This window comes from Syngnathus scovelli, unplaced genomic scaffold (assembly GCF_024217435.2).
Source record: "Syngnathus scovelli strain Florida unplaced genomic scaffold, RoL_Ssco_1.2 HiC_scaffold_27, whole genome shotgun sequence".
Classification (NCBI taxonomy): domain Eukaryota; kingdom Metazoa; phylum Chordata; class Actinopteri; order Syngnathiformes; family Syngnathidae; genus Syngnathus; species Syngnathus scovelli.
Window position 1 is genome coordinate 1,358,581 of NW_026061362.1, and position 26,864 is coordinate 1,385,444.

A 26,864-nucleotide genomic window follows, 5' to 3' on the forward strand; every position below is an offset into this window, starting at 1 on the left:
ACAATCATTTACAACCGTTGACCAGAAAGAATCGTCGAAATTCGACGTCCCCCACAAACGCCACGCTCACTCGCTTTTCAGGGCAACAAAAGTACTTCTTTTTAAAAACGATGAGTTGTACTTACCGTGTACGCTCTGGACGGTCCAGTTGCAAGCAGAAAATAAAAATATTTCTCTTGTTAGTCGTATGTTACCATCCGCTGTGTCTTTGTCAACATCGCCGCCGTTTTCCTACTTCCTGCTGCGAGCCACGCCCACGGATTTAAATTTGGGCGGAAGCTCTTTCCATTGGCGTCGTTTTCGCGTATAGCAAATCCGATTGGTTGGGAAGGGGGCACGGTTATGCAGCCGAGGGGTCCTGTGATCGGTGGGATGTAAAGTAGGCGTCGACGTCACGTCCGCGTCACGTGACCACGACGTGGCAGACGTCATATAGCAACCGCTGTTTTGTTTAGTAGACTTACAGTTGTTATGCATTGACATAATGGCGCACACACCAAATAGATTTAAATAAATTAAATAATTCTTCTGCCCACTCTCTTTTAAACAAGTTAACTCTCCCCGCGGATTTGAATTCCGGCGAAAGTTACGCCCATCGACGTCACGTATGTCACGTGACCACGACGTGGCAGATGTCATATAGCAACCGCTGTTTTGTTTAGTAGATTTACAGTTGTTATGCATTGGCATAATGGTGTGCACTCAAAATAGATTTAAATAAATTAAATATTTCTTCTGCCCACTCCCTTTTAAACAAGTTAACTCTGCCCACGTCCATTGACGTCTTGTCTGCGTCACGTGACCACGACGTAGCGACGTCATATAGTAACCGCTGTTTTGATCAGTAGACTTACAGTTATTATGCGTTGACATAATGGCGCACTGGTTAGCATGGCCACCTCTTAAGCATGATGTTGCGGGTTCGACGCCTGATCAATGTTAGCATGGAGTGAGCTGAAGTGCATGGCGCTGAAGATTTGAATCTTTGAAATGCGCTGAGGTCTGACATATCAGGCAGAATGGTTTGCCATCACGTTCAACAAAAAATAGAAACTTTCCCACTCTGATTAAAACGTCCTGTGTTCATCTACGTATTTTCGTTTTGCTGTGCATCTTTTCCCTGCCATTTCGAGAGCCCAATTGACACTCATAGTTTAAAGAAATGTGTTTGCCCATCCTACTTTGTGGAATTTCACCACATGCGCTTTTGACCAAAATACCAAATTGAACTCAAGTGAAGCCAACACGCACAACCCCCCCCACACACACACACACACACACACAAATGTTGATATGAACATAAAAGAGCCGCATGCGGTTCGGGAGTTGCGGCTTGGCCAAACCTGTACTATACAACTTTATTTGTATAAAATTTTCACAACAGCTGTCACACAAACAAAGCGGGAAAAACCGAAGACGTGCGTGTTCCGCCCACGCTGGATTTATTTGCACCTTTGAAAAGACACCGTATTGCCGCAGATGTGGCAAAGAGTACTTTTGGGCATCTGAGACGGAAGGATGTCCAAAGCATCACGTCACCTGCTCTGGTAGGCATGGTGGTGGGACGTTGAGGTCAACCGCTTTGGGGTTGGCTGAATCTTTGATCGCAGGATGCCACACACTTGAAGACAGAAGCAGAAAAGCAGAGCTAAATGCAAAATGTACTCACCGGTGACTCCAATTTTTTCCCCCCTGAAGAAACAGCTGGACGGGTGGCCCCGGCTGGCCAGTGGGACTCTTGTTATTCTGACCCTTTTTAGTGCGCGTTTGGGGCAACAACCGTTTTTTGTGGCGCTCTCTTCTGGTTCAAAAGTGCCCTGCATGTGAATTTGCTTTTCCTGCCTTCTGATTGGATGAGCGCCGGTGTGACGCGGTGCCTCTGTCACCGTGGCGGTTGGTATACGTTGGCATCGGAGCGTCTGCCAACGTCTGAGACCGGCTGGCAGTGTATCGGAGGTGTCGAGTGCGGTGCCGCTGGAGCTCACTCACCAGCTGGTGTTAGGGCCACAGAATGAAGGCCAAGGAGAAGAATAGAAAGAGAAACAGAAACTTCTCCTCCAATTGTTTGATTTGTCTCTTCTGAGCTTCGATGAATTCTTTCAGCTCTTTGTTCCTCTAGGACGGACAAATGGAAAGTGCCATTCAAAAGCCAGTAAGCGTGCAAGTAAGTGCCGGGCTGGCTTTGGGCCCTTACCTGTTGCGCGCTGTGCAGCAGATCCATTCTCTCTTGGAGGATGCAAGCGTCGCGCTCCCTCAACTCGCACATCAGGGCTCGCTTCCATTGGTCCACGGCGCTCCTAAGCTCTTCTCTCTGATCCGCCGTCAGCACGTCATTCACGCCAGCGTGGCTGGCTTTTTCGCCGTCCGTGGCGGGGCAGTCCCGCTGCGGTAGCGCCTCGTACAACATGGCCTCCAGCTCCAGGATCCTCTGGGCCGCAATCCTCGTCCATCAGTGGTCCGGCGGGAGATTTGAGGGCGGCTTACCTTATGAGCCTGGTCCATGGAACACTTCCTGAAGTCCAACTCTTCATCCAGGTAGCCCTTCTGCTTGCAGAACATATCCTAGCACAGCTCAAGGTCAGAATTGTTGGGGCACATTGCCGGAGTTCCCCTTGGCTGATGTCGCGTGTCTGTCTACCTTCTCACTTTCAATGTCCAACATCTTCTGTTGAAGTGCTGACTTGGTCACTTTGATGTATTCTAACCACTGAGGAAAGGCTGCTGTCACATAAGCAGAATGCGAGAGCGTGCGTGGACGTGCGCGTTACCTTCTCGGCTAGGGTGAGAAGGGTCCTGGCGTGAATCACGACCACCTGCTCCTCGTTGGTGAGATTCTGCAAGAGCCCAAAGGCACAGCGTCAACAAGCTTCTTTCAGCGCAAAGCCTTCCAAAAGTCACATTTGAGCCGCCGAGTCTCGTGGAGTGCGAACATAAGGAGTTCGACATACACTTACGGCGTTATAGCCCAGGATGTCCAGCTTCTTCATCAGATCACTGATGACGATGTCCGGGGGAAAGGCGCAAGGAGCAATGTAAGGTGTTCTGGGACCTCGGGTTAAGGTTAGGGTTGCAAGGGACGCCTTACGTACGCTCACGCCCTCGGCCTCGCAGTAGATCTGCAAAGGGCTGAGGCCGTCTGGGAAACGGACTTGCAGAAACTTCAAGACGGGGGAGCGCCACTCCCTCTCCTGAAAGGCAGAGGCATGCATCCGTCCGTCCGTCCGTCCGTCCGTCCGTCCGTCCGTCCGTCACATCTCTGGCCTCAACACGCTTGTGCGAGTCTTCCCACCTCCAGCTCCAGGATGCGGAACTCAAGCAGTTCGTTTTGGTCTCGGATATCCTGGATGTGCTCTTTCAGACGCGCTTCTTCCGCCTCCATCCGCCTGACCTGAAAAGACAGTCAGACCTCATCTGCGGGGCTTCCCGACAGGTGTGACGCCAAGCGACTCCGCCCAGCGCCTTTCTTTCCGTCACCTTTTCGGCCAACTGCTGATTGCTCTGACGCAGCAGCTGCTTCTCCTCCACCCACTTGACATTCTAGAAGAGACAAACGCGTGGACAGCTTTGGAATGTTGTGTCATTTTCATCCACAAATTCTTTGGTTGACTGGAAAATGACATTTGCTTTTCTCCGCATTTTCCCAGCCACGTTCGGGGGGGGGGGGGGGGGGGGGGTTGGTCCAGTAATGCCAGACGGATGAGTGACTGAAGAATGTAGCTATTTTGTCTGAGAAAAAGGTGTGCTCATTGATGAGCTTACCTGTCCTTGTTGCTTCAGCGCTGACTCCAGATCTGCTACTCTGCTTTGATAGTGACCCATTTCTACCATCAGCTTTTCTCTGGTCTGAAAGGAGGAGGAGGGAGGCTCCTCCTCCTCCTTTCAGACCAGAGAACACCCGAGGCTGGGTGAGAACGGGGAGGCTGCGACCCGGCCGGGGGTTGCGGGAAGGGGCGCCACCTTGATCTCCTTCTCGGCGTCGTAGTCCCCTTCGTTGGTCTGGGCTAGCAGAGCGTAGGCTCGTTGCAGCGCTTGATATTCTTGCGTCAGCTGGCGGTAGCGAAGCTCCGCCTCTTCATGCACACACCAATGCAACACAGCACTAGTACCAGAATCAGTCAGACCGGCGACAAAGCACCCGCGACGCAAAGACGAGTCCGATTCCAGGCTGAAGAGGAATGTTTGGTGCCAATACGCTGGCAGAAATGGCGGGCTACCTCTTCGGGTTCCGTGTCGGGGGTTCTGTCGGTGTGAAAAGACAAGGACGATCCGTCCGGGTCCACCAACACGTCTTCGTCGTAGCCGTAAAATGTTTCGATGACCTGCGGGCGCGGAAGCAAACATCTCTCTGAACAAACTGAAGCGACACCTCACGATGAATCGACGAGAGGAACGATAGCGAGAAAAAGGCCATTTCATCTTGCGCAACACCAAGCAGCCGCAAACAAACAGACTCACCTTGCAGGACCTCACGCTTTGTTCCTCCTCAGAGATTCTCGACGTCGGTATCGTAGCAGCAAATCTCTCTCCTGTCGACACAAATAATCCGCCTTTGAGATTCTTTGGATGCAAAGGGAACGAACGGCTCCGGCGCAGAAACAAACGCGACTCACAATGACATTTCTGACATGAGCTCCTGTCTCCAGAGCCTGAAAAACACGTCACCGGCGATGATTGGAGGGACGCTCGTCTTTTCCAAAAGTGACAACTACAGGGTGTGTCAGGGTTTTCCAGATTATCTTTATCGTATCATTGTGTTGCTTTGACTTTGACTGCGACCTGTAATAAATAATATTATTTATCCCTTATTTATCCCTATCGCTTATCCCTTCCTACACAAAGTCGTAAAACACCCCTTGCTATGTTTTGACTAGAGGTCAAGGGCTTCCTCTATTCAATCCACTCTTACACCCACCCTGTTTCTCTTAATTAAAATGCTCGTGCAGGAGCCGAGAGTCAGACTTCATTCGTACAACGGATGGACTCTCCACCTGCAGGTGTCCAAAAGAACTTACTTGTCTCCCGTGTGGTTCTTGCAAAATAAGTTGGAGCGAGCGCAACTCTAACAGGGTGCATTTTGCCACTAGCTGCTGTCAAACGCACCTCTCGAATTAAGGTGCCCCCGGCTTCCCAGTAACGGGTTTGTTTTAGCCGGGTTCGGAGATTCGTCCGTAATCTAACCACCCGAGTTAAATTAACTCCTCCGGAATCAATCTAATTTCTGTACGACGCCAATCCCTCTCAAGTCACCCGAAGCGCGTGCCGAGTAACTCAATTCGAGGCAGGACTTCGAAGTGACCGCATCGTATTGATGGCTCCCCGCTAATGTTTGAAGTTCTTATTCGTTACGGATATTTTTTTAGATGTCTTTGTTAAGACCTCAGGGATTCGTTTGTATAGCGCACCCAAGCACTAGTTTTGCCGAAGTAAATGTCAATATGGGTCCGTTCCACTTGGTCGCTCATGCAGCGAGCCGACCAACTTTTTTATTCGAAAGAGAATCGAATTAATAAAAGTGTGACAATAATAGCATTTAAGAAGAAAATTAATGCACCCTATATGATTAATTCTAACTTCGTATACGTAGATCTAGCACTTGACCGTCGGAGTTCTTCACCCCACTTAATTGCTTCGAAGAGAATAGCGACTTTCTTAAACCGAATAAAAATGTCGTGCTGTCTTTAGATTTGCCCAATAATTAATTTGGAAGGCAAGTCTATTTTTTGATCGTGTCCTATTTAACTTTTGACGCGGCCCGACAAAAAGGGGAACTGGGCCGCGCCCGACGGACAATCGAAATACTTTTATCCTCCACCAACTTCACTAATTTATTTTAATCATCGTCGTTATGTTATTTAAAGGAAGTAAATTCTCAACCGAATTCACTTTCAACGAACTCAACTCTTCCGTTAAATATTTACGAAAGTTATCTAATTCTCTAACTTGCTCAGAGTTACTTTTTACGCGGCCCGTCAAAAAGGGGAACTGGGCCGCGCCCGACGGACAATCGAAATACTTTTATCCTCCACCAACTTCACTGATTTATTTTAATCATCGTCGTTATGTTATTTAAAGGAAGTAAATTTCCAACAATTCACTTTTAACGAAATCCACTCCTCCTTTAAATATTTACGAAAGTTATTTAATTCTCCAACTTCCTCGGAGTTACTTTTTCCGCGACCCGTCAAAAAGGGGAAGCGGGCCTGAGCCTTTCAAATAGTTAAATAACTTTCCGTTCTACACAAAACCAATAATCTGATTTAAACACTTCCTTTAATTTTATTCAGACGAAACAACTTTCGAACAGATCGAAATTCACTCGTGGCTCAGATAACTACGGAAGTTATTTAAGTCTCTAACTTGTTCGGAGTTCCTTTTTACGCGGCCCGTCTAAAAGGGGAAGCGGGCCTGAGCCTTCGGTTGCATATTTAGTACAAATCCGCGCACAACGAAGTAAGTAATATACAAAACACATTTATTGAAGAAACATGGAATAGAATTACAAATCTCAATTACTCCAGAAACTGAACAACTTCACTCACTGATACCCGTGTTAATAAAATCATTCAATCCCAGAACAATTCGATTGCAAAACACAGTTCATAAAAAAGGGAAGAGGTAAATACCAGTTGCGTGCTATTTTTGGTGGAAGCAAAGTCGAGTGATCAGTTCGATCTTGCTTCTAAAATCCAAATTAGAGAAACAGGCTGGCCACGAGGAAGCCGGCGGCCCGATGACTATTCCCCCCTCTCGCTAAAATACATAAAAACGGTCATCCTCACCAATTTCTCGTTTAAAGTTGTCCAGTCCAATTTTTAGGAGTAAATCCAAGTTAATTTCAGTCCAGTGATCCTGCGTCTCACACAAAGATCTTTGGGACTTTGGAAAAAATCTTGAAACTCCTCCGGGCCTCTTCACGTATCAGAGCTCCTTTGGGGGGAAAAGCCCTGAAGCTTCTCCAGCAGGACCTTTTATAGACCTCTCCGTCCCCCCCCCTCCCCTTTCTTTTCTCCGGTACTTTCCCTATAGGGTAAGACTGCCCAGTTTTCCCACGCCTATAGAAGGGACTGGCCAGCTTTCTCACGCCTATAGAGGGAACTGGCCAGTTTCCCACGCCCATAGAGGGAACTGGCCAGCCTCCCCACGCTTTGTTATCTGTGGCCTTCAGCCGCTGTTTCCGCCCTGACCACGCAGTACTTTCCACCAAATGCACAGCTAGTGGTAAAACCTTTCACTTCCCCTTTTCACCTTTGACCTACTTTCTTAAGCAATTTGTGTCACGCCACTATTCCCATAGTGACGGGTTTCTTGATCAAATTGACAAATAATATTGCTTAAAGCGGTTACAGAATACATTTTTAGCCAAGCAAAGAAATCAAAAAATAAAAATCACATAATAAAAATCTCATTTGTGCTTCTCCAAACAATTTGTCACGCCACTGAGAAGCCACTATTCTCAGTGACGGGTCTCTTGATCAAATTGACAAATAATATTGCTTAAAGCGGTTACAGAATACATTTTTAGCCAAGCAAAGAAATAAAAATAAAAATCACATTTGTGCTTCCATGCGTGACTCACACTCTGACACCGTGTTCCTTTTTTATATCCATTTTAACCGGTTTAGCTTATTCTGGCCCCTCTTTTGGTCTCACGTTTCGGTCTGGCGCCATCTTTTGGACAAATTTGGAATTTCAGCTCTGCCAATTTATTCCTGTGAACAATCCATATTCTACCATTTGGGCCATCTCTACCCCCATGTTACACGACACCCTCCCCTTGGATTGAAAACAGGTATAAATTATCCCTGATCCCCAAGAGCTACACAGCCATGTCGTCGTCTTCGTCTGAGATATTCACAACCTCAGCGGTTGTTGAAGTAGGGCAGGCCGCTGCCATGTCTCCCTGCCGGGCGATCTCTGCGAGGGCGTTGATCAGGCGCGACAACCGACTAGCAGCGTTGTCGTCGTCAGCGTGGTTCTCCACGGCGAGGGCTCTCAGCCCCGGTGTTGAACGCCCCGTGGCCACACTCTCGACATCTGCCTCCTCATTTTCAGCCTCGCTCCCGCGTCCTCCGTCTCGAGCCTCATCGTCGTCCTCAGACTCAGAAGGAGCTGCATCCACATCCAGCGGGCTTATCAGCCGTACGGGGCTGGTGGGCGAGTCGAGGGGAGGATCATCATTGTAGCCAGGCCCTCCATACGTACGGCTGCCGTCTGGATCCCGACGCCCCATGCAACCCTCGCATGGCTCTCTGCACCGGACGTAAGACCCATCCAGGGTCCAATGTCCAACACACCGTCCTCCTCCCCGACGCGCAGGCCGGACAAGCCCCACAGGGGCCTCGCTGGGCATCCCCATAGGTCGGTGTAATCCATATCCTGCGTTTGGGTGTGTGTAAAAGTCAGCCGGGAGAAAGCGATGAGGAGCGCTCACTGTCAGACAGCGCCCACATTGCCAATGTGAAGTGACGCATCGGGTGCCGTTCTGTTGACGCCAGGTCATGTGAATCAAAGGCCAGATAGTGCCGTGGGTTACTCCTGCTCCATGCATGAGAACCGTACGTGCCATCAGGGGCCCTGTAGTTGTCTCGAGCAGAGTCGCGGTGGTCATCAAATCCGCACATCCTTCCCATGCAATCCAGCATAAATTTTGCCCACTACACATTGGTCAATTTTATCAAATTCTCCCGGAGTTACCGTCAACAAATCGGCAGGAGTGGGTAACCGTTGAACCCATAAGTGCCTTGCCGACGGGTACAACCGGTGTCTGCCCTGGTCACTGCTGGGCACAGCAATTTGTCTCTGTACCTGCCATAACCATGGAAATGAACTATTTAGCCAAAATTCAAAATCCACTGGTTCCTTATTTGGGTTGAACTTCCTCCCTCCCCTTGTTGACACTGCGACAGGGGACTTCATCTTTTGAAATTTATAGGCCCACATTATCACATGATAATTATTCTCACAAAATTGTCCCACGTTAAAGTAACACGCATTTAACCTACTAAAAACTCTCTGACAGTCCCAAAATACTGGCTTCTGGCTGTCGGACAGGCTTCTCGGCACCCGGTTAAGGCGACGCTTACTTAAATAATCCTGAGTTTTTTCACAAACCAAATCTAAACAACTCCAGCACGGCTCCCATCCGGGATAAGTGCCACGGCACGTGGAGTTTTTCATTGGGGCCGGGAATGAAAATTCATCCGGCCTTTTCCCACTCTTTTCCCAATACCCTCCTTTTGATTCGGGCAACGGGACACACGAGGCATTGCTATACCATTCCGCATGCTCCTCGCCCACTTTCAAAATCCAATTTCTTTTAACAATTTTCTCTTCACGTTTGTTCTTGCAAATCAAGCTTATCGTTAGATTAGCAAAGTTTTCTGGCGCCTTGAAGTACCTCATATCACAAGCACTGATGTTACTTATTATTTGCCCTGTCCAATTCACGAGACCCAAATGATCGGGAAAGTGAGTTACTTCACTCACTATTTCCCTTTTTGTCTTATACCGTCTTTCCTCCTCGTCTCCTGCGCGCGGAATTGCTCCTGGTTCCAGTGGCAAGGCGATCATCTTCTCTCGTCGTCGCAGCACCGATGTCCAATATTGTCTGGTAGCGATGTCTGGTGCTATGGATGTATTCCATTTCACGGTGACGCTTCCAAAGTCCACTGCCCAACAGGTTTGATTGAAGAGTTTCGTTCCATCGTACTCGATATTGATCATCTCCATCGGATCATAGCGGGCCGCGCTCTTCCAAAGTGTGAAGCTGAGTAGGATGCCTGTCAAAATGACTGAAAGTATTATAGCTGTCAGCCAATCCGTCACCAGATTCTTCTTCCATGATATCGCCGGCTGAGGGAAAGTAGATGGTCTCCATTCAATTGTACTCCAATCCATTGGAGGGTTGTCGGGTAGATTCGGTGGTTCGTTGCAAAAAGGCGAAGTGCTGGGAATCTCATACCCGCTGTCTGCAAATAAAGTTGCTCCTGGACTTTCAAAGTTCGGCTCTGGATCCTTTTTCACGGGAACTGCGTTCGCGTAGATTGGCTCCAGAGCTATCCATTCCTGATTTACATAAATCTCTTGCTCTTCTTCCATGAAAAACGGATTCCTCCAGTTCTTCCCATCGTTGTCTGTGGAAGCCCCGGTCCCGGGGCTCAGCCTACCCGCTGGTTCCACCGGGTTGCAACCAGCGGGATCATCCGTGTAGCCTGGGGGGGCCATTGGTGACTCCCCACTCTCCAGGCTCATTGTTCTCTTTCTCTTGACTCCGCGCGGGAAGTTCATGGTTGGTCACTTCTCAGGGCTGAATGAAGATCTGGTTCTTCTCTCCTGGCTTTATAGGGGATCTTCCAGCCCCTCCTCCTTCCCTGGCTCCTCCCTTGTGCCAAGGAAAACGTCCACCTCCTTGGCCAAGGTGGTCACTCCTTCTGCTGTCCCCGTCTGGTTTTCTTTCTGTTCTTGGTTATGTACAGTCCATTAATGATACATTGTCATCATACTTCTATATACACATGTATACATACACAATTACATGCCTATTCATTTACATATACACGTATGTACACATTCTTTTCTTTTTTTTTTTTCAGTTGTCTTCCCCCTGGGAATCTGGCTGGCTCCACAGCCTAGTCAATTCCTCTACTGCGGCCCGACCCCTCTTTTTCTTTTGAGGTTCTGTTTTTGTGGACCACACTGCATAATAGGAGGCCGTTCGAGCCAACGTTCCCAGCGGCCTATCGGATGCAGACGGACCTGGTTCCTCGGGCCTGGTGTCTACCGCATCATTCGACATGTTGTTCTCTTGGCTACCGGCTTGTTTCCTGGTTTCGGAGGCTTTGCGCTTCATTTCTGCCAGCACTGGACATGTCTTAAGGGTGCGGTGACGCTCCGGACCCCATCTGGTGTTTCCTTTTCCATCACATCCAGGCGTGGGACACACCTCGAGGCTCCCCACATACACCGGGCAAGCTCTAAATGAGCGGTGGTGTGTTGCCCCTGGTCGGGCGCTACCGCTCCCGTCGCAGCCAGGAGTAGGGCAATTTGCCGGATACAACTTCGTCCAATCAAAAGGGGTCCAGTCTTGTAGAATCCTCCTGGGTTGGTCACTTACGCCACCGCCCTCCGCTTTTGGACATGATAAGTTTCCCTCCTGGACTTTTGCTTCTGGCAGGAGTGAAGTGGGTTGACTTTCCACTCGGACTTCTGGTTCTGGCGGGAGAGAAGTTGTTTGAATTTCCACTTGGGCTCCTGCTTCTGGCGGGAGAGAAGTGGTTGAATTTTCCTCCGTCACCACCGATTGGAACATGCTTCCTCCAGCTGGACATCCCTGTGCCAACTCCTGGCTGGGACCTTTATCCCATTCTCTTGCTTCCGACCGGTCAAGGTCATCTGTCTCCTTGGCCTTTTCTTGAGGTTCTATCTCCGCTACTGTGCCGTGCTCCTTTCTCGTTTGTATTTGTTCCCTAAAAATATCCCGTATCTGGGACCCGGTGTTTCTTATGGCTACAAATTGGCTAAGCCTTTTGGCCTCCAATTTGATTCCCAGTGAATATATTCCTTCGTAAGGAATGATGGCCATTTTCACTGTAATCCCTACCAGTGCTGCTTCACCCTCATTCACTATAAGGACTGATCCGACTTTATTCCCAGGGGCAAAACAGTATATTCCCTTTTTGGTCACATACTGAAAGTCTTTGTTACTTGTGTCCAAAACACTTCGATAGCAGTACATGTTGCTCACGGTCGGGCTTGTTTCCGCAGGGGCTGCCTCCACTTTGACCAATGGTGCATCCTTGCACGCCAACAACTGGGCTATAGACCGAGCCCAAGTCATGGGCCTCCAAGGTCCCTCAAGCAGGTCCCCAAGGACTGCGGTTCCTCCTGCGGAAAGAACCGACTCACGAGCAAACAAGGCCATTTCGTCGGCCTTTTCTGTATAACTGTCGGGGGCAGGCCGGCCGACTGGCCTTGGCCAAGGCCAACAATGGCCCAAGGCCAGATAAAGGTTCTTCATGGCCTGATTATTATCATATGCCGGCCAAGATGCTCCTCCCAACACTGGATAGAGGGTCGCCAGGGGGGTCATTGCCCTGGTGATTTGCCATCCCTCTGCTTCTCCGACTTTCAATAATTTTCCTCTTGCCATGCGATTTAAACACATGAGGCAATATTTCAGCTCATCGCCGTCCCAAACACACGTGCACGAGCTAATTTGTCGAGCCCGTACATCTGTAGTTGGTCCGATCTCCCACTGTGAAAAAAACACCATTCGTGCCAAGATGGTAATTCGACACTGGTGGCATACCATGGCATCTAATACTTTGACTGGAAGCTTGTCCTCATTTCTCTGGGCAAATTCCAGCTCTCTTACTTCGGTGGTCAGTACAGGTGACATCATGAAGCCTACTCCCGACCACATAGTAGGCAACAGGTTGGGTGTCAAACAAATGACACAAGCTTCGTTGACCCATGTCCAGTGAAAATGTTCTGGTCCACCGGGTGTGCAACCCCGCTTGGCCAATCTCACCAGATTTAGGGCCCTTCCGGTCTGGATCCCATTTGGTGTTCTTCTTACGATGACCGCACCTTTGTGTGCGGCCATGCGCACGAAGGCTGGGATTGTTCCGTGGTCCGTTGCCATATGTTATTTAAATTACTTCTTGGCTTGACTCGGGTCAGCCGATAACGGCTTCAGCTGTTCAACTCCTTGGATACCTTTCTTCTTTAGTCGTACTGTGTTTCTATCCAAAACTTCACTAACTATGTCCGAGCAGTCGTACTGGGCCTTCACTGCCGTGTTGCTGTTCAGGTCCCTCGACTTGATCCACACCTTCTGTCCAACGCTGATCCGACACTTCTCTTTATTCTGGGACAGCCGTCTTGGGTTCTGCCCACTTCTTGTGACACAAAGAGTCGTTGGTTCAGTTATTCGGACGGGGAGGGCCGGCTGCTTCTGCTCCTCCCGTTTAGGTCTGCAACCAAATCAAGCAATTTAGTACTCCACTCTTTTCCGTTTGCATTTTTTCCCAACCAGGTTTTGACCAGACCAATAGTACTTTCTGCCACCCCATTTGCTTGTGGTGTATAAGGAGGCGAATAGACTCTGACTATTCCCCACCTACGACACCATTCGTCCACCTGGGCGTTTTTGAAATGTGTTCCATTGTCTGTTCTCAACTCTTTTGGGATTCCTAGCCACATGCACCCATCTTCTAGTGTCTTGATCACACTGTTTGCATTGGCTTTTCTCACTGCTTTCAGCCCGACGTGTCCTGACATCGAGTCAACCAGCACAACAAGGTATTTCTCACCCTTTGCGCCACTTATTCCCATGGGGCCAGCTACGTCCATACAAACCGAGCCCCACGGCACAGTACTCCTAATCTTCAATCCATCCGTGCGTCGTCCTCTTCGCCCTGCGTTGTATTTGTTGCACGGATTACAATCCCGCAGGACCGCACGAATCGTCCGGTCAGGGACCCAGAGTTCCAGCATCTCTAACTTTTTTCGCGTAGGCAGTGGACCCGCGTGGCCTAGTGCTTCATGCACTGCCGACACGACTTGCCTCACGCTCTCATCTGGGACCACTTTTCCGCGAGGGGTCTTGTCCCATTTTTCTGCTCCTACAACTTTTATTCTTCTTTTCTGGACGTATCAATCAACTTCGTTATTACCTCTCCAATAAGCTCCTTCTTTCACATGAGATTTCTGGTGAACCACATCCAGACTCAAATTTAGCCGTAACTCGGCTATCTTTTTCCACACTTCATAGTGGGCCACTAGTTTTCCTTTCGCGCCCTCGAAGCCATTCTCTTCCCAAATGGCTAGATCGAATTTGAGAGCTTGCTCACAATAATGACTATCAGTTATAAGTCTTACGCGTCCAGCGTGATTTTTTTTTTTCTAACAGTCCTTCCAACACTGCCGTGGCCTCTCCTGTTTGCGCGCTGCCGGGTGTCTTTCCTTTGCGGCGGCAACGCTCCACTCCATTTTGCTTCAGAACAAAACCCCAGTGGGCATTCTGCTCTCCTTCCTTTCTTGACCCATCGGTGTAAAGAGTCCATTCATAGGGCTTCTCTTCATCCGCGTTGAGAGGCATCCTGCCTCTATCGACGGGTTTGATCCCACTATGTACTCAGTCCATTTCTGAGGCCACTTCTCTAAGCCTCCTCCATACAATATTACACATGCTGGTTCTTCATGTCGTCTTGGAAAGTCTGGATTAGACCCCTCCTTTCCGGTTCCTTTCATAGGATTTCCAGGTTCGGGATCCAATCTCCTTCCACCGCTAGCCATCCTTTCAATGAGTAGCAGTTTCTCTAGTTGTAGGGTCGAGCTGTCTCCTTTCGAAGCCTTTCCGTGCGCATTCGGAACAGGGTCGATTCAGCTCTTAGTTACTCAGCGGCGCCCTTTGCGTCGCCTCTACTCAGAACACCAATATGAGAACTTTTGCCTCGCTTATTGATGCTCTCAACGGTGGGATGCACTTCTTTTTCTTTTTCCTTTTTCCCCACCAGGTTTTCTACTGACAGGAAATTCTAACAAGGGTATATTCAATTGCAAATTCAAACATTATTGTAGCGAACAGGAAATGACGACTAATCATCAGCCCGAAGCCACTCAGCCTTTCAATTCTTGGGAACCTGTAAGTCACAGAAGGTCTCCAACAGTTAAGAATCATGTACCATACAAGCCTTAGAAGAATTATCTTGGCTGTTTTTCTTCTGCCTGGAGAGTAAGTATAGTTACTACTCCTGGTCAGCCTTTACTGTAGTCTTCAACAGCAGGAAAAAAAAAAAAAGAGAAAAGGGCGGAAAGAAGAAAAATCCTTTTGTGAGTTCAGCGGACAAAAATCTGTAATCCTCTGATGCGTCCGGGAACAAAAACCCTTGTAATCCACACAGGTGTCCGGGAACAAAAATCTTGTAATCCACACAGGTGTCCGGGAACAAAAAAATTTGTAATCCACACTGGTGTCCGGGAACAAAAATTTTGTAATCCACACAAGTGTCCGGGAACAAAAAATTTGTAATCCACACAGGTGTCCGGGAACAAAAAATCTTGTAATCCACACAGGTGTCCGGGAACAAAAAATTTGTAATCCACACAGGTGTCCGGGAACAAAAAATCTTGTAATCCACACAGGTGTCCGGGAACAAAAAAAAAATTTGTAATCCACACAAGTGTCCGGGAACAAGAAAATTTGTAATCCACACAAGTGTCCGGGAACAAAAATTTTATAATCCACACAGGTGTCCGGGAACAAAAAATTTGTAATCCACACAAGTGTCCGGGAACAAAAATTTTATAATCCACACAGGTGTCCGGGAACAAAAAATTTGTAATCCACACAAGTGTCCGGGAACAAAAAAAATAAAATAAAATTTTGTAAGGGAGAAATGAAGGTTTATTATAAAGTTAAATTGAGAAAGAAAAACGAAAAGGAAGAGGGGAGACAAGTCTTCTCTTTTTATCTTTCAAAAGGCCTCTCTTCAGTCGGTCTCCTAATTGGTTGCCTTCTCTTTGGCCTTGGTTTTGGCATGAAATCTAAAACATTTGCAGGCTCCTCATCGACTGGTTCATCTTCTGTATTTATACCCAATATCCGTGCCCATGTACCGGCCCCTCTTTCTCTTGCAAGTTCTGCCGCATACTCTGCGTACACTACAAACATTACTTTCAGCACCCCATACAAGTACAAGCTGTGAAGGATCTCCTCCTTACTCATGCTTAAAGTAATGTGCTGAGGGGTCACGGTCACCGTTTACCATGACACAATACAGTTCTAATCCTCCCGTGCTATCAAGGTTCTTTTCTAGGAAACTCTATTCCTTAAAGAGACTGTACTTATGTCACTCAAGGCCGTTCTGACATTTATTTGTATCAGTGAGCGGAATTAAGACAGTTTCTGGGAAGAAAAAACTGAAAAACTCCACACAGGTTCGTTTTGGAGCTGTGAGCAAAACAAAAAAAACAAATGTTCTTCTATTGTCTCATTTTTATTTTTTTTCTAAACTTTTACTCACAACCCCCCTCCTACTCGTTGGGCGCCAAAATGTCAAACGCACCTCTCGAATTAAGGTGCCCCCGGCTTCCCAGTAACGGGTTTGTTTTAGCCGGGTTCGGAGATTCGTCCGTAATCTAACCACCCGAGTTAAATTAACTCCTCCGGAATCAATCTAATTTCTGTACGACGCCAATCCCTCTCAAGTCACCCGAAGCGCGTGCCGAGTAACTCAATTCGAGGCAGGACTTCGAAGTGACCGCATCGTATTGATGGCTCCCCGCTAATGTTTGAAGTTCTTATTCGTTACGGATATTTTTTTAGATGTCTTTGTTAAGACCTCAGGGATTCGTTTGTATAGCGCACCCAAGCACTAGTTTTGCCGAAGTAAATGTCAATATGGGTCCGTTCCACTTGGTCGCTCATGCAGCGAGCCGACCAACTTTTTTATTCGAAAGAGAATCGAATTAATAAAAGTGTGACAATAATAGCATTTAAGAAGAAAATTAATGCACCCTATATGATTAATTCTAACTTCGTATACGTAGATCTAGCACTTGACCGTCGGAGTTCTTCACCCCACTTAATTGCTTCGAAGAGAATAGCGACTTTCTTAAACCGAATAAAAATGTCGTGCTGTCTTTAGATTTGCCCAATAATTAATTTGGAAGGCAAGTCTATTTTTTGATCGTGTCCTATTTAACTTTTGACGCGGCCCGACAAAAAGGGGAACTGGGCCGCGCCCGACGGACAATCGAAATACTTTTATCCTCCACCAACTTCACTAATTTATTTTAATCATCGTCGTTATGTTATTTAAAGGAAGTAAATTCTCAACCGAATTCACTTTCAACGAACTCAACTCTTCCGTTAAATATTTACGAAAGTTATCTAATTCTCTAACTTGCTCAGAGTTACTTTTTACGCGGCTCGTCAAAAAGGGGAACTGGGCCGCGCCCGACGGACAATCGAAATACTTTTATCCTCCACCAACTTCACTGATTTATTTTAATCATCGTCGTTATGTTATTTAAAGGAAGTAAATTTCCAACAATTCACTTTTAACAAATCCACTCCTCCTTTAAATATTTACGAAAGTTATTTAATTCTCCAACTTCCTCGGAGTTACTTTTTCCGCGACCCGTCAAAAAGGGGAAGCGGGCCTGAGCCTTTCAAATAGTTAAATAACTTTCCGTTCTACACAAAACCAATAATCTGATTTAAACACTTCCTTTAATTTTATTCAGACGAAACAACTTTCGAACAGATCGAAATTCACTCGTGGCTCAGATAACTACGGAAGTTATTTAAGTCTCTAACTTGTTCGGAGTTCCTTTTTACGCGGCCCGTCTAAAAGGGGAAGCGGGCCTGAGCCTTCGGTTGCATATTTAGTACAAATCCGCGCACAACGAAGTAAGTAATATACAAAACACATTTATTGAAGAAACATGGAATAGAATTACAAATCTCAATTACTCCAGAAACTGAACAACTTCACTCACTGATACCCGTGTTAATAAAATCATTCAATCCCAGAACAATTCGATTGCAAAACACAGTTCATAAAAAAGGGAAGAGGTAAATACCAGTTGCGTGCTATTTTTGGTGGAAGCAAAGTCGAGTGATCAGTTCGATCTTGCTTCTAAAATCCAAATTAGAGAAACAGGCTGGCCACGAGGAAGCCGGCGGCCCGATGACTATTCCCCCCTCTCGCTAAAATACATAAAAACGGTCATCCTCACCAATTTCTCGTTTAAAGTTGTCCAGTCCAATTTTTAGGAGTAAATCCAAGTTAATTTCAGTCCAGTGATCCTGCGTCTCACACAAAGATCTTTGGGACTTTGGAAAAAATCTTGAAACTCCTCCGGGCCTCTTCACGTATCAGAGCTCCTTTGGGGGGAAAAGCCCTGAAGCTTCTCCAGCAGGACCTTTTATAGACCTCTCCGTCCCCCCCCCTCCCCTTTCTTTTCTCCGGTACTTTCCCTATAGGGTAAGACTGCCCAGTTTTCCCACGCCTATAGAAGGGACTGGCCAGCTTTCTCACGCCTATAGAGGGAACTGGCCAGTTTCCCACGCCCATAGAGGGAACTGGCCAGCCTCCCCACGCTTTGTTATCTGTGGCCTTCAGCCGCTGTTTCCGCCCTGACCACGCAGTACTTTCCACCAAATGCACAGCTAGTGGTAAAACCTTTCACTTCCCCTTTTCACCTTTGACCTACTTTCTTAAGCAATTTGTGTCACGCCACTATTCCCATAGTGACGGGTTTCTTGATCAAATTGACAAATAATATTGCTTAAAGCGGTTACAGAATACATTTTTAGCCAAGCAAAGAAATCAAAAAATAAAAATCACATAATAAAAATCTCATTTGTGCTTCTCCAAACAATTTGTCACGCCACTGAGAAGCCACTATTCTCAGTGACGGGTCTCTTGATCAAATTGACAAATAATATTGCTTAAAGCGGTTACAGAATACATTTTTAGCCAAGCAAAGAAATAAAAATAAAAATCACATTTGTGCTTCCATGCGTGACTCACACTCTGACACCGTGTTCCTTTTTTATATCCATTTTAACCGGTTTAGCTTATTCTGGCCCCTCTTTTGGTCTCACGTTTCGGTCTGGCGCCATCTTTTGGACAAATTTGGAATTTCAGCTCTGCCAATTTATTCCTGTGAACAATCCATATTCTACCATTTGGGCCATCTCTACCCCCATGTTACACGACACTGCCTACGGACAATGACGTCGCGCTCGCGGCTCATGGTTGACGGGCTGAGCAGCCGGGCAAGTCCGTCGTTTTCAGCGCACAGCGAGTGGCAAAGGCGCTGACAAAACGGGAGCTTTGAGCTGCTGAAAACGGCAAAACAAGTCTAAAGCGTGTTCAAACGCGTGCGCACAATGCTCCTGCTTGAAAGGTCGGAATTTAAGGGGCCAATTTTTTGGATGGCGGCCGCCGGCCAAGCTTTGGACGGAAAAGGTTTCCTGGCGACAGCGAGCGAGCGCGGCGCTGCCGTACGTGCACCGAGTCGCCTGCCTGAAGACCTTGGACAAGTCGTCGATGATGTGCCGCTGCTCCACAACTTGAAGGAACTCCATTTCACCGTCCTGCTGGCCGCAACCGCGGTCCAGGTCATTGAGCGAACTAGGCCTTCTCTGTGGAACACAAATGCAGTGGACTCTGTTGGCACGCCGCCGTTGTCCGCGTCGACTTACCAAGCTTGCCATCTCCTCGTTCTCCTGGGTGACAAAGCGCACTTTGTTTTCAAGGCGACACAGCACCAGCGAGAGTTCTTCATTCTTCCTGCTCAGGCGTTTGTTTTTGTACAGGAGTGGCAGAAACTGGCTTTCTGTTTCTCTCAGTCGCTTTAGCTGCAAGCATGAAGTGCGGGATGTGAAAGACGCACAACACGCGGGCCAGAACGTATCCATTTCTTTTGCATCGGTTTGAACGGAATCGTGGCTTTGGCTCCCAATAAAAGACATCTACCAGGCAACCGACTCGCCGCGCCGCTCAACTAATAAGCAAGCGCAATGGGTGCCTCGCTGGATGGCGCGCATCAAACGTAGCGCAAACCTTCAAGCGTGCCGTCAATAAATTACCAGTTCATTGCGCTCTTCAGAAAGCAGGGCGTTTCGATCCTCCAGTTTCCTGATGACTGCGCTGAGCTCAGCGATTTTCAGATGAAACCGTCGCGTGTCCCGATCCTCCTGAGACTGAAAACGCCCCGCAACACACACACACAAGCACTCGTTCAAAGTTCAAAACTGTTTTTGTGCTACCTTCCTCCAGCAACGAACTAAGTCATGCGTACTGCAAGTGTGTGATGAGGTGGCTTACGCAATGAAGAGGATTGCTAGTAGCGGCGTTGACCCCACTTCCAGGGTAGTTTAGGCCCGCCCTTTGGGAATCCCTCAGGGCAGCGATCTGCTGCTCGGCAGCCTGAGTCTGCAGCTGAAGGCGGTGGACGTGGCCGGCCCCAGGGCTTCATCCAAAACACTAACCGCTCTGTCTTTCAGCTTGATCTCATCCGTCTGGATGTACAAACGGGGAGCGCTCAGGCAGGCGGGCAAACTCATTTGCCAGAATTGTGACAAAAACAAAGAGAGCAACCGGCCAATTTTTTTCTTGAATCGACTAGAACACCTTTGCTGTGACAAAAGCGAAGCGAGCAACCGGACATTTTCTTCTTGTGAAATAGAATAGAATAGAATGCCTTAGGTGTCATTGCACTGCAGGTATACAACGAAATTGGGAACATAGCCACGCACCGCGCATCTGATCAGTCCTACCAGTCGGCGGATCTCCCTCTCGCAGTCTCTCTTGGTTCGGCTCAGCTCCTCCCGATGCTGGTGATGAGCCGATCGGAGCTCGGCCGCTCGGGACTGCCAGGCCTGCTGGGCCGCTGCCAGGGCTTCTTCCGCGCTCCTGGTGGAGGCGACACCGCTCGGTCTCCCGACACCGCCGCGTCTCCTCCACCTCCGCCAGCAAAGCGCCCCCCCTCCTCACCTGAGCAGACATTGCGCCACACCGGGCCGTTGAGACCGCAACGGAGCGCCGCGACGCTTACTGGGGACAAGCTACACAATACGGTAGCGGCCGCATCGAAGCCCGACGTGGCGTGCGGATAGTCAGACACGGATAGAGCGGATCACCTTGTCCATGGAGCCGTCCCTCAGGCTGAGGACCAAGGCATTCAGTCGCTGGATCTCTCCATCTTTGATTTTGATCACTCTCATCAGCTCCATTTCATGCTGCCGCAGTAATGTCTCCCTGGTAATGGCTAACTCTTTCTGCTTCTCCTCATGGAGTTTGCTTTTGAGTTCCGTCATGGCGGCGGTGGCACGGTGGTGCTCCGCCCGCAGGTCCTGACTTCTCTCTCTCTCCAGACAGCTGACCTGACATGACTTAGACTTAGACTTAGACAAACTTTATTGTCATCTTGTCTGCACATGGTGCATACAAAACGAAATTCCGTTGCATACGTCTTACAACAAAGTAGTGATATTGCAGTTGAATAGAAGTAACATATCCTATGAAAATATATATATATACATATACTATATATATATATATATATATATATATATATATTAAAAATAAGTATAAAGTGCAGCAGTGATAATTATGCAATAGTGCAAGTAGGCAAAACAGTATTCAAGAGTGTGCAGAGGAATGCTAAACCATGTATTAAACTTCTATTTAAAGGGTTTATACAAGTTCAGTAAAGTTGGTAGTGCGAGATAGTGCAAGATAGAGGTCCGTAGTGTCATAAAGTACAGTTCTGTGAATGTGTGATGCAGAGTTCAGTTTAGAGCTCAACAGTTCTAGTGTTCAACAGTCTGATGACAGCAGGGAAAAAGCTGTTGCAGAACCTGGTGGACCTGCAGCGGATGCTGCAAACCTCTTCCCAGAGGGCAGCAGGGAGAACAGTCCATGGTGGGGGTGTGATGGGTCATTGATGATGTTACGGGCACGGGACATGCAGCGCTGAGATGAAATGTCCTGAATGGAGGGAAGAGGAGCCCCTATGATCCTCTCTGCTGTCCTCACCACTCTCCTCACGTTCTTCCAATCGGAGGCGGTGCAGCCTCCACACCACACAGAGAGACAGCTTGTCAGAATGCTCTCTATGGTGCTCCTGTAGAACGTCCTCATGATGGGTGGGGGCAGGTGGGCTCTCCTCATCCTCCGCAGGAAGTACAAGCGCTTCTGTGCCCTCTTGACCAGTGCCGTAGTGTTCATAGTCCAGGTGAGGTCTTCTGTGATGTGGACCCCCAGGAATTTGGTGCTGCTGACCACCTCCACAGCTGAGCTGTTGATGATCAGTGGAGCGTGGTGAGGCTGTTTTTTCCTGAAGTCGACGATGATCTCCTTCATCTTCTCCTCATTCAGGATCAGGCTGTTTTCTCTGCACCAGCCCACCAGCTGCTCCACCTCCTCTCTGTAGTCCAGGTCGTTGTTGTCTCTGATGAGCCCCACCACCGTTGTGTCGTCTGCTGACTTCACGATGTGATTGGTGGTGAACCTGAGGACGCAGTCGTGTGTCATCAGGGTGCACAGCAGGGGGCTCAGGACGCAGCCCTGAAGGGAGCCTGTGCTGAGGGTGATGACATCAGAGGTGTTCTGTCCGACCCGGACTGACTGAGGTCTGTTGGTGAGGAAGTCTAGCAGCCAGTTGCGAAGGGGGGTGTTGAAGCCCAGGTGTTCCAATTTTCCTACCAGATGCTGTGGGATGATGGTGTTAAACGCTGAGCTGAAGTCCAGGAACAGCCTCCGCACATGGGTGTTCTTCTCCTCCAGGTGAGCCAGGCTCAGGTGAAGAACGGAGGAGATGGCTTCCTGAGTGGAGCGGTTTTGCCGGTCGGCAAACTGGAACGGGTCAAATAATAGGGGGAGTCTGGAAACGATGTGACCTTTAAGCAGCCTTTCGAAGCACTTCATCATAACCGGAGTCAGTGCAACAGGCCGGTAATCATTAAATGAGGTGATTTGAGGTTTCTTCGGCACCGGAATGATGGAGGCAGTCTTAAAGCACGCCGGCACTGTGGCTTGGCCCAGCGAGGTGTTAAAAATGTCTGTGATGACCCCAGCCAGATGACTTGCACATTCCCTGAACACACGCCCAGGAATGTTGTCCGGGCCAGGGGCCTTACAGGGGTTGACTCTCCTCAGGTTCTTCAACACATCGGCGGAGTCAAGGCAGAGTACCTCCTCTTCCTGATGGGGGACAGTTTTAACTGCTGGAGTGCCGTTTAGTGCCTCGAACCTCCCAAAGAAGTTATTTAGACCATTTAGAAAGTCAGCATCAACTACACCCACCGGGGGGGGGGAGGGTGAGTTGTCGTCTGTAATCGCCCGTATGCCTTGCCACATACTCCTGATGTTTTTGACGTCGTGGAAACGATCCTGAAATTTTTGACTGCGGTCTCGCTTCGCTATTCTGATGGCACGGTTCAAGTTGGCTCTCGCTGTCCTCAGTGTCTCCTTGTCGCCAGACTTGAAGGCAGAGTTCCGCGCTCGTAGCGTTTGACGTACCTCCTCAGTCATCCAGGGTCGTTGGTTGCCCCGGGTGATGATATTCTTAGTGGTGCTGACGTCCTCGGTGCATTTGTTGATGTAGGCTGACACAGTCATGGCACACGCATGTCTAATCTACATCGGGAAAACTGGGAGGGAGGGAGGCAGGCAGGGAGGCAGGCAGGGAGGCAGGCAGGGAGGCAGGCAGTGTCTGTCTGTTGAGGTTTTCACCTTGTTCTTCTCCTGCTGAAGTTCTAACTGTACGTCCATCAGTTTGGTTCTCAGCTCGTCATTGGCGGCCTGAAGGGCGTCCGTTCGCTCCGCCTTGGCCCGCCCTGCCGGAGCTCGTTTGGACATCTCTTACTCGAGTCTCGCCCGGTCGTCAGTCAGAGATCACAACATTTGTACCTGGAGAGCACAAACGCAGCGCTGTTTTCCACTGGCTTCGAACTCAACTTCAATCGGTACCGTAACTTACAACATCATAAACATAGAACTAGCTTGACTTATTCATTGAATAAATGCATTTGGTTCTTCAAAACTGCATCACGCAACATAGCGTGACCGAGACGGCCGTTATCCACCTGCGTGAAGTTATTTGGTGAAATGAATGAGATGTTTAAGACACCATCGTTCTGTCTCTATGTAGATGAAGGGAAATAATCGATTGCTGAAGGTCCAAAGGTGTTGTGATAAACAAATAAACATATTAGTGATTAGTGACATATTTGTGATAAACATATTAGGCAGGATAATCACATATGTTAACGTGACTGCCCACACTGTATTTATTTATGGTTATTTGTTAAATCGAGTACTGTTAGACATGAAATAGGAAGTGTTTAACATAAATGGAAGACGAAAGGGGTACTCACCATTGTAGCTCCTGCTGGTCAATGATACGAGCCTCTTCTTGCAGTGGAAAACATACAGCCAACAAACACCGTGGAACCTAAAGGAATGAAATTAAACATTAACATTTAGCCTAAACCAACATTCACAGATACAACGCAACGCAAACTACACAAACGTAAATCTTTTTAAACACAATGAGTTGTACTTACCGTGTACGCTCTAGACGGTCCACTTGCAAGCAGAAAATAAAGATATTTCTGTTGATAATCGTCGTGTTTGTATCCGGTGTCTCGCTCAAGGCCATTGCGCCCACAGATTTGAATTTTGGCGAGAGTTCAGCCTATTGACGTCATTTCCGCGGTGTAATACCCGCATATCTGAAACGGCAAAGTTAAGAGTAGAGTTAAATAAAGTTTTTAGTCAACGCAATAATTTACAACCGTTGACCAGTCGAAATAATCGTCGAAATTTGGCGTCTGTGGCTGGAAGCAGACGCCGAGTTCGACATTCCTCCCAAACGCCACACTCCCTCGCTTTTCAGGGCTAAAAAAAAACAGTTGTAATTACCTTGTACGCTCTAGACGGTCAAGTTGCAAGCTGAAAACAAAAATATTTGCCTTGTAAGTCATCGTGTTACTAACCGCTGTGTCTTGTTTGCCAGAATTGCCGCTTTCCTACTTCCTGTTGCAAGCCACGCCCACGGATTATAATTTTGCCGTGAGTTCCGCCTATTGACGTCATGTCCGCGTCACATGACTGCGACGTAATATTATCTAAAACTGTTTGTGCGGTATTGTGTTGTTCTGTGCGGTATTGTGTTATTCTGTGCGGCGTCGTGTTGTTCAGTGCGACGTCGTGTTGTTCAGTGCGGCATGGTGTTGTTCAGTGCGGCATGGTGTTGTTCAGTGCGGCATGGTGTTGTTCAGTGCGGCATAATGTTGTTCAGTGCGGCATAATGTTGTTCAGTGCGGCATGGTGTTGTTCAGTGCGGCATGGTGTTGTTCAGTGCGGCATGGTGTTGTTCAGTGCGGCATAATGTTGTTCAGTAAGCCATAATGTTGTTCAGTGCGGCATGGTGTTGTTCAGTGCGGGATGGTGTTGTTCAGTGCAGGATGGTGTTGTTCAGTGCGGCATGGTGTTGTTCAATGCGGCATGGTGTTGTTCAGTGCGGGATGGTGTTGTTCAGTGCAGGATGGTGTTGTTCAGTGCGGCATGGTGTTGTTCAATGCGGCATGGTGTTGTTCAGTGCGGCATGGTGTTGTTCAGTGCGGCATGGTGTTGTTCAGTGCGGCATGGTGTTGTTCAGTGCGGAATGGTGTTGTTCAGTGCGGAATGGTGTTGTTCAGTGCGGCATGGTGTTGTTCAGTGTGGGATGGTGTTGTTCAATGCGGGATCGTGTTGTTCAGTACGGGGTGGTGTTGTTCAGTGCAGGATGGTGTTGTTCAGTGCGGCATGGTGTTGTTCAATGCAGGATCGTGTTGTTCAGTGCAGCATGGTGTTGTTCAGTGCAGCATGGTGTTGTTCAGTGCGGCATGGTGTTGTTCAATGCGGCATGGTGTTGTTCAGTGCGGGATGGTGTTGTTCAGTGCGGCATGGTGTTTTTCAGTGCGGCATAATGTTGTTCAGTGCAGCATGGTGTTGTTCAGTGCGGCATGGTGTTGTTCAGTGCGACATAATGTTGTTCAGTGCGACATAATGTTGTTCAGTGCGGCATGGTGTTGTTCAGTGCGGCATGGTGTTGTTCAGTGCGGCATGGTGTTGTTCAGTGCGGCATGGTGTTGTTCAGTGCGGCATGGTGTTGTTCAGTGCAGGATGGTGTTGTTCAGTGCAGGATGGTGTTGTTCAATGCGGCATGGTGTTGTTCAATGCGGCATGGTGTTGTTCAGTGCGGGATGGTGTTGTTCAGTGCAGGATGGTGTTGTTCAGTGCGGCATGGTGTTGTTCAGTGCGGAATGGTGTTGTTCAGTGCGGCATGGTGTTGTTCAGTGCGGCATGGTGTTGTTCAGTGCGGCATGGTGTTGTTCAGTGCAGGATGGTGTTGTTCAATGCGGGATGGTGTTGTTCAGTGCGGGATGGTGTTGTTCAGTGCAGGATGGTGTTGTTCAGTGCGGCATGGTGTTGTTCAATGCGGCATGGTGTTGTTCAGTGCAGGATGGTGTTGTTCAGTGCGGCATGGTGTTGTTCAATGCGGCATGGTGTTGTTCAATGCGGCATGGTGTTGTTCAGTGCGGCATGGTGTTGTTCAGTGCGGCATGGTGTTGTTCAGTGCGGTATGGTGTTGTTCAGTGCAGCGTAATGTTTTTCAGTGCGGCATGGTGTTGTTCAGTGCGGAATGGTGTTGTTCAGTGCGGCATGGTGTTGTTCAGTGCGGGATGGTGTTGTTCAGTGCGGCATGGTGTTGCTCAGTGCGGCATGGTGTTGTTCAGTGCGGGATGGTGTTGTTCAGTGCGGCATGGTGTTGTTCAGTGCGGCATGGTGTTGTTCAGTGCGGCATGGTGTTGTTCAGTGCGGCATGGTGTTGTTCAGTGCGGCATAATGTTGTTCAGTGCGCCATAATGTTGTTCAGTGCGGCATGGTGTTGTTCAGTGCGGGATGGTGTTGTTCAGTGCGGGATGGTGTTGTTCAGTGCGGCATGGTGTTGTTCAATGCGGGATCGTGTTGTTCAGTGCGGCATGGTGTTGTTCAGTGCGGCATGGTGTTGTTCAGTGCGGCATGGTGTTGTTCAGTGCGGGATGGTGTTGTTCAGTGCGGGATGGTGTTGTTCAGTGCGGCATGGTGTTGTTCAATGCGGGATCGTGTTGTTCAGTGCGGCATGGTGTTGTTCAGTGCGGCATGGTGTTGTTCAGTGCGGCATGGTGTTGTTCAGTGCGGCATGGTGTTGTTCAGTGCGGCATAATGTTGTTCAGTGCGGCATAATGTTGTTCAGTGCGGCATAATGTTGTTCAGTGCGGCATAATGTTGTTCAGTGCGGCATAATGTTGT

General features: G+C 48.4%; 1 pseudogene; it reads right to left on the reverse strand.

Annotated features, from left to right (window-relative positions):
* Positions 1-1,406: 1,406 nt before the first annotated feature.
* Positions 1,407-23,384, reverse strand: LOC125993140 (janus kinase and microtubule-interacting protein 3-like; annotated as a pseudogene).
* Positions 23,385-26,864: the final 3,480 nt, after the last annotated feature.